Source organism: Spinacia oleracea, chromosome 5, assembly GCF_020520425.1.
Source record: "Spinacia oleracea cultivar Varoflay chromosome 5, BTI_SOV_V1, whole genome shotgun sequence".
NCBI lineage: Eukaryota > Viridiplantae > Streptophyta > Magnoliopsida > Caryophyllales > Amaranthaceae > Spinacia > Spinacia oleracea.
The window spans coordinates 97276606-97285161 of record NC_079491.1 but is presented as its reverse complement, the minus strand read 5'-3'; the positions used below and the strand labels follow the sequence as shown (position 1 = coordinate 97285161).

General features: G+C 42.1%; 1 protein-coding gene and 1 non-coding gene across 2 annotated transcripts in view; both read left to right on the top strand.

Moving 5' to 3' along the window:
* Nucleotides 1–2341, top strand: part of LOC130460704 (ATP synthase subunit 9, mitochondrial) — a 4248-nt gene extending 1907 nt beyond the window's left edge. The window contains exon 1 of the mRNA XM_056828165.1: nucleotides 1–2341. This exon is cut by the window's left edge and continues 1907 nt beyond it. The gene's annotated coding sequence lies outside the window, so the exon portion shown is untranslated.
* Nucleotides 1231–1302, top strand: TRNAG-GCC (transfer RNA glycine (anticodon GCC)). The gene has a single exon. It is a non-coding gene; the product is annotated as a tRNA-Gly (tRNA).
* Nucleotides 2342–8556: the final 6215 nt, after the last annotated feature.

The following is an 8556-nucleotide window of genomic DNA, read 5'->3' as shown; positions in this document are numbered from 1 at the left end:
CGAAGCTTTTGGAAAGCAGTTCTTTTTTTGAATGATTCCCAGCCAAGAAAGACTAGTTCGCTAGAAAGTCTGACTTGATCGACAGGAACGTAGTCGCTTAAGCGATCGGAGCGAAGTTTTTGGAATGATTTCAAAAATAGGAATTGTTGCCTGCCAAAGCAGCAAGGGAAAGAGAGTATTCCAACAAGCCTATCTCTATCTATTAGATATCACAGAAAAGAGTCCCTATCACATTCGGTTAGCTCGAAAATGTGCAGACCATTAGCGGCTGGACATCAAGGCTCGGAGAGTGAGTGTTGATGGTAGAAAAAAATGAGGGTAGAACCCGCTTGGAGCATCTCGCATGTATATACGATATAATATAAACTACCTTTTGACTCGACATCAATCAACCTCACCCCGAACCCAGGGCGTGCGATTCACTACTTTCTTTATTCGCCCACGAAAAGAATGTAAGCAGAAGATGAACCACTCAGTGAATTGACATAATAGGTAGACTAGACCGCCTACCAGTTCTTCTCTTTATGGGAGGAGAACTTCTTCTTCTTCGTTACAAACGAAAACGAATGATCGCATCTCTACCGATCACTGTAAAGAAAATGAGAAGCGAAATTCCATTTTTGGGCTTTTCCGCAGTGAAGTAGATAACAGCAGTCTTTCTCCTGATGCAAGTAAGTTGAGTTGATTCGCGAGTCAGTTCTTTTCGTTAGTGGCATTGAGCTAGTAAGCGATCTTTTCCCTTCAATTCCATCGAACCCCGCACTCGGTTAAGCCCGTCGATTCGTGGAATGTAATAGCGAAAGCTATGCTTTTGGAAATGACTTCACTTAAAAGACGGATTCCGCTGCTGCAAGGCGAGAGAGCAACTTGTCTGGTCTTGCGGTGCACTCACTCCCGTTACAAGAATGAGATGAAGCTTTTTCTCGACTCGAGACCAATACCCCTTACAACTCGCACCAATAGCTGAGCGGCCGGAGATTGATTGAAAAGCCGGCCCGCCTCTTTAGGATTGTGATAAAGAGCACACACACGGGACCTGACCTACTAATCATCATCTCATCTAGCGCGAAGCAAAAAGAAAGGTCCCCCTTCCCGGCCCCCCTAGCCACCTACCTACTCGTGCTCGTAGCTCGATCGGAGGTCAAGAGTGTGGTCCGGCGGAAAAACAGAAGTCGTCCGTATCAAGTGATACGTGAATTGCTCAGTAGTGCTTCGTCACTACCGTAGCTGGCGGAAATAGCTTAATGGTAGAGCATAGCCTTGCCAAGGCTGAGGTTGAGGGTTCAAGTCCCTCCTTCCGCTCCTGGCTTCGTCGTTTAGTGGTAAGGAGTGGAGTAGGCGGCGAGTAGAGTGCATAAGTTTTCGAGTTAGAGAGAGGCAATGAAATGGAAGTGGGATGTGGAATGTGATTGGTGATGGATGGTGGTTATGAAATAGGTTCGGGATCATCTCGCATCTAGATCTGCTGTTTTTTCGGGAGGGAACAAGAGAATGAGGTTTGTTTCATTTTGAAAGAAATGCTTTTCTAGGATCGACACGAGTTTTAGACAGCGTCTTGAACTCTGGGACCGCACTCTGTATGTCGGCCTCAAGTTCCTCGGCTAGGCAACTACTAATCCTTCTTCTCTTCCTTCTCGCCTTTCTTCTAAAAAAGTCTTTTTTTCTTGTTCCAAGTAAGTGAATTTGACCTTACTCATTCAAGTAAGTCAATTTCATTGCCTTCGCCTTCGGCTACTACCGGCTGGAAAGGCTTGGCTCAACATTGGATTTGTTTGAAAATAACCAAGGTATGAATAAAGCTCTTCGCTTATGCGAAGCTTATGGAGCAAGAAAACTGAGTGACTAACTCAAACTTCGCCCGTTGCTTGTTCAAGACTGACAAGATCTGCCCTGGGACTGATAGCCTTTGAACTTTCTTACTTGAGAGCGAGGGACTGACTTATGCTAGAACGCGGGTAGACTTTCTTTGAAAAGTATGTAGTAGATTAAGCTTATTAAAGCTTATGGAAAGTTCCCCGTCATCAAATTGGAATCCTTCTGCTTTCGATGGCGGTCCAGCCTATATAATATACCTTATAAAGATCCAGACTAGATAATAAGCTAGCCTAGTAGCGGGGAAGTTTTTTCTTTCTCAGTGCAGTTGGGAGAAAGTTGAGTCCATTCTTATGAGGCTTACATCTCGCGCAGTAATAGATAGATCTCTTTCCCTTAAAGGGAATAGCTTATCTTAAGAATTCGTTCTTTCCCTATCGGTCGAGCTATTTCATAACCTGACTTGATAGAGTCAGTAAGATGGATCTTCTCTAGTCTTTCTTATATGTGGTTGGTCACGCCCATTAGTTCTTATATATGCCCTCAAGCAAGTTGACTTGCTTAGTTAAAGACCAATGAGTGACTAACTCAAACTTCGCCCGTTGCTTGTTGGAGCCTTATCATCATCAATATTCATTAAGGCAATCTAAATTTCAGACTCAGAAACAGTTCTGCATAACCATCTTCTATCTTCAAGAGAGAGTGTGTTACCAGATCTGAGAGTAGGGAGATGAACACCAGGAAGAGAGTGAGCTGCAGAACCCAACAATTGCTTGTAGAATAGAAGAATCTCAGATTTGATGTCATTAACATCAGTTAGCCTATCACCATTATAGAGCACATCAATTCTATTAACTCTAACTCTCTCCTTCACAGAGGCAAAGAAGAATTGATGATTAGAATCCCCAACATTAATCCACTGAATTCTAGACTTCTGTCTCAGAGCTGCTTCTTCAATATTGAGCTACTACTAAACAGTAAATCCACATCTCAGTTCCCGATATATCTTTCTATTTGGGAGGAAAGGAGACGAGAAGGCTGCTATCGGATGTTATCGGGGAGTGTAGGAGAAGCCTACGGGTCGGGATAAGCGAGTAAGATCGACTTAGCTGCTTCATCAACAACCGATACATTCGCTGTTTGGTTCTACCCAGCATGCCAACGAGAACGATACCTATGACCTATACACCAGCTGTAAGGATTATTAAGCTATATTTCTTTAGCAAGACGGAAGAATGTTTAGGAGCTTAAAAGCGTGTTTAACGCGTGTTAGGTATTCTGATACTCTAGAGTTCCTTACCTTCGGTTTAAATGCTCTTCTTTAGCCCTCCTCATACTGAGTTAGGGCGCTGCGCAGCATTTCCCTGATGGCTTTATGTAAGCGTAGTTAGGAGTTGTCTCGTATGATTAGACCTAACAGTCCTATATATATGAGCTATATGAGGAATAAAACAGCAGCATATAACCGATTAAGGCAGTAAAAGAACAAGTAAGTAAAACAGTAAACAATCATATAAGAGCTATAAACCAGTAAGAACAAGTAAGACATAAACAGCGAATACTAGCTAATCAGTAAGACTAGTTCAATCCTTGCTTCTGTGTTATCGTTCGAGCTCTTTTCGTTTGGTACAATTGCAACTCTCCCATACTGGAAAACGGTGCAAGCCCGTTTCTCCCCAGAGAGGGTGTTTCAATTCGAGACTTTTCATATCTCCTATATTGGAAAACGACGCAAGCCGTTTTCTCTCCGTAGGCGGCATTTCATTTTTATTGAATTCAACTCTCCTATACTGCAAAAACACGTGTTTTTAATTAGATTCGGGTATGTTATATCAGAATTAGCATATAGTAGAACTGTTAAACTAGCTTCTACGATAACAAACCATCTCCGGCTTTTCTTGTTCCTGGGGAGAGGTATCCCCCCCTCTAAAGGATACCGAACGGAGCTAATACAGACAGAATAAAACTAGTTAACTAAACCAGTTCCTGTTCTTCTTAGTTGCTAAAATCCTAAATATGTTTTATATGTTCCTGCTTGAGTGATCGGAACGCTAATTCGAGATCAAAGCATGTAGATTTCCTCGTCAAGGGAATTCCCGCATCGGGGATTGGAGGCAGTCGTGAGACTGTTCGTCCTCAGGCTGGTGTAAACCTTCTCTCTCTTTTCGTTAGTGGATGAACGAAGCGACACGACTTAATCGTTTTATAAAGACAGTGTAGCTCCTGCAGCTATGTAGCTATATACTTAATGCAGCTAATGTTGCTATGTAGCTCTTTCTCCTACGGTTGTTGTTGCTACCTGACCCCGCCATTTCCTTCATCCGAGGAAGGGAATGGGATAAGGGGCACATCCTCATCTTGATATGAAGCTTCAGGGTTCGGGTAGCTATTTTCCCGAATTGTTGAGGAGCCAAAGGAGCCGTTTAACAATATAAGTCAGATACTCTATAGCTCCTAAACTGCGGTTTGAAGCCACTCTAGGAGGTAGCTTCCTCCAAATCCTTAGAAGAGAAATACGCTGGTTAAGAGGTCTAAGGTATTCTGATATTCTAGATCTCCTTAACTACGGTTATATCGCTCTTATTTTTCCTCGAACCAGAGAAAGGAGATCCTTGATCGACTATAGCATTACCGAAGGGAATGGAGTCAAGGGGCAGTTCCTTTCCTGCAGCTATTGCTTCTATTGTGCCTTTTCGCTTTGCCAGAAGTGAGGGAGACCGCCCCGGGCTCACTAACGAACTAAGCTAGTAAGGAAGAAGAATACCTGATTGTTCTTATTCTTATGCAGTTAAACCTGCTTATGCAGTGATTGTTCCTTGTTCGTTACACTATATACTCCTAGGATAGGTATTAATGCGAAGAAGAGACTTCTTCCCCGGTGGAAAGAAAGCTCGTTTTCAGGCTTTTAAGTCATTAAGAAAGAGCTAAAGACATGCCTAACCCCTTGTAGTTTAAGTCCATTATTAACTTATCGATGACTTACCGGCTGCCTTGCTTGAATTTTCACATTTTTTAAATCTTAGTATCAAAAGTATACGACAAGTATGAAATCTGAGTAAGGAAGAATAACGAGTTCTTTTTTGACAACATTTTGATTAGCCATGAGTTGATCAAGGGTTATGGCTGTGTACTTTTCTACGGCAACTAACAATTGCATAAGATAAGAAAGCTGTTAACGTAGGTAGGATCAATGCTATCCGACTGGAATGAACGAATCGAATCACTCTTGACTTGATCGAGATTGGTTTGCTTAACATACTTCTATAATTATGATATCATTTTCAACTATGATCTTATAAGTAAACCTTAGGCTCTAAATAAAGGAACTGTTCAAAACTCGATAGATGATTATTAGATATGGCTCTTTTAAACATCATGAGCGTAGATGACTACTTAATGGTCCGGAGTTATCAAAACTCGATTATCCCGTTCTAAAGCCTAGGACTCATTAGTCATATTCATATATAACGAACCTAATTAGCGTAGATGAGTACGTCTTTAATCTCCCATAGGGGTATAAATACCTAAATTAGCGTATATGATTAAGAAACAACTAGATAGATGAGTAGTTATAAACTAGATTCTCCGAGAACAGATCTTCTTTAGCAAAACAAGTACACAGCCCTCCAAGGCACTCTCTAGGGTATATAGCCTCCAGCCTCACTCTCCTGGCTATATAAGCTACCTCGTCTCCCAGCCCCTCTTCCCTCTCCGAATTTCCGATTCCAAACCCAAACATAATGGCTTATCCGATCTTAGAGTTTCATTGGATGAAACGTCCCTCTAATCAAGGTAAGATTGTAGGTTCGAATCCTACTATGCCAACTTACTGGTAAAGAAGCTATGTTCTCTTGTTACTGTGTTCCTATTCCGCTTTGACAGAAGTTAGGTAGACCGCTGCGGGCTAACTCACGTTAACGAAGAAGCAAGTAAGGAACGAGTGCTCCTTAGGAGTCCCTAATGAGTACACTGTAGCTAGGATTTCCTTGTTAATGTAGCTAATCTGACCCCGATAAGGGGCAGTTCCTTATCCTGCAGCTAATGTAGCTATTGTATTTTGCTGCTCTTTCTTCTTTGTTTATGTAGCTACCTTCTTCCTGTAGCTAGGATATACCTTCTTATTGTTGGATATCATTTATGCCTTCTTTAACAGTATGGGGTATTCTGATACGCTATAGCTCCTTAACTACGGTTATAACCCGCTCTAGAAGGTATCTACCTTCGAATGTCTCAAAGACATACAAGCCTTTGGGAATGAAGGACAAGAAAAAGAAGGGTCCGAAGGAGCAGACTAGCAAGACTCAGGATAAGAAGGAGCTTCTTAGTTGCCAAAGTCAGGTGAAGAAGGATATGAGTGGTAAGACTAAGGAAGAATATGAGTGATAAGACTACAGATGGTGTGAGAGATACGAGAGCTGATATCATCGGATACCTAAGAAAAGATTAGGGGGTCTTCCGATAAGGATCGGGATTAGGGCAGGAAACATCAAGGGCTGGATTTGTGAATGAGAAATACAACTTGCTCAAGTGTTGGGCCAAATCCCAATAAACACTATGAATGGGGATGGGATTGGCCGGTTTACCAGACTTAACCCAGCTTAACAGAGAAGAAAGAGCATCTTGGGTATTAAGAAAGCTATAGCGTGGTACTAACCAGCAACGGTTTTCGAGCTATCGGGCTAATCCTTATGCTTCTTGCTTGACTAACGTAACGCACAACGGCTTTCGCGTCACCCGTTGCTTGTTTAATAGCTAAAGCGAAGCTTTTGAAGTCGCTTATGCGAAGCTTTAGGGAGTCAACAAAAGCTTCGCTTTATTCATACCAACTTCGCTTTAGCGACTTCATATCATACCTTACTCGTTAGAGTAAGCAAATAGGAATTACCTTACTGTCGAGTGGCTTTCGCTCCTCTCCCTTAGGTATCTGGTTTCTTCTCGCCTGTCTTAGTGCTCTCTTCTAATGTATGGTTAGTTCCCTCCCTTTTTTCTTCGCGATGTAATATCGTTCTGTCTTCAGTAAGACAGGTCTCTATCTCTTAATATCCCCATATTCTTTGTTCTCTACCTCACTTCCCTTCTGAAAGAATTTCTCTTCTAGAATAGATTATAGACCTGCAGTTCACTTATTTGATTCCTTAGTGACGCAATTATTCGTTTTCCCATGTGATCTAGGCCAGACAAGTCATTTATATGTAATGGCATCGTATCCGCCCAGGCTCCACTTTCGGTTTCAAATAATCGTACCCTCTTGGGGTCCAGGGACAACCGGAGAATGTAACTATTCTTAGTCGAGGTGACTTCGAGTGTGGACAACTTAACCTTGAAGTTCGATTTCACTTCTACCAGTGTCTTAAGAGAAGGTCAGCGTACTGCTTCTCAAACCATTCTGGATGGATCATGGTTTTAGCCGGTCCCTTGAATATAATCACATTATGCTCGTACACTGTTTTCAAGTAATATGTTTTCGGTGCTACAAACATTCCAAAAACTTCGCTCCGATCGCTTAAGCTCAACTTCGAGCTTTAGGGAGTCAACTACCTCCAACTGAAACTTACCTAGTATAGTGCCTGAGATTCACTCAGGAGGAAGAGGACTGCCTAGAACAACGGAGTCTGTGTCCGTGTAGTAGCAGTCTTCTCTTGAAATGAAAGGATACATATAGATCCTAGCACTGGCAGCAGCTAAAGAAACTGCTGAGTTCTGCGGTGGATCCCACCGATCCTCGCCCTCCTCCATATTGTTATGGTACCATAACACCCAATTGTTTTCTTTAAGCTTATGACCGTCTATAAATGAATCCTTCTTCAAAAATATGTTCTATTTATTGTCATCGCAGATCAAGGTTATCGTGCTTTTAGGGTGAATTCCAAACCTTCCGTACAGCGAATTCAAAAGGTTCTTATAGATAAAGAGTGCTAACATAGTCCTTGAACGGGCTTTCCTTCTTCTGGAAGAGGTAGCCTGAGAGCGGGATCACAGTGTAGCCTATGTCTCTTGCATACTTTAACTCCTCACTATAGTAGACACCAATAAAAGACCCCTTTTTTTTTTCCGAAAGGGAAGGAAGGGTCTCTTTATAGTCTCGGGGCATTCCACATATGCCTCAATAAAGCCAAAGAGGCTATCTAAGTCCTTATCACCCAGATTTCCATGCCACTCAGGCTCACCTCCAGGCATCGGAAAATCATGCATTACATAAGGATAGAGGGAGTTAACGTCGTAGTACTTCATACGAAAGATGGTTAGAGCCACTGAAGAAAGAGTTACCTTGCATTCTATGTCGATCTTGTAGTTCTTCCAATATAACTCTTGGGCTTTTTGCACTACCTCACCAAGGAGATAAATGTCATTTTTCATATATTCGATATACTCTTTTTTCTTAATAAGAAGATTTTCAAGGCTTACCTCGTCATAGGCGATAGAGCCTTTCCCGCCAATTCCCTTGCATAGATTCTTAGCTAGGACATCCAGCTTGCCAGGGAGTAGATGCAAGGAGTCTCTCCTGCGGAATAAGAGTCTATTACCTGTATAGACGGCTATCTCGTAGATTTTTTGGTTCCTCACCAGAGGTTTTAGCCTAAAATTGGAATGATGTAACGCTAGGTGCTTCACCAAGAAAATTCCATCGAATCGTGAGAAGTTATGGAAGTATACAGTTTGAATCGAAGGAGATGTAATAGCTAAAGCTATGCTTTTGGTAGTTGACTCCCTAAAGCTCGAAGTTGAGCTTAAGCGAAGCTTTCG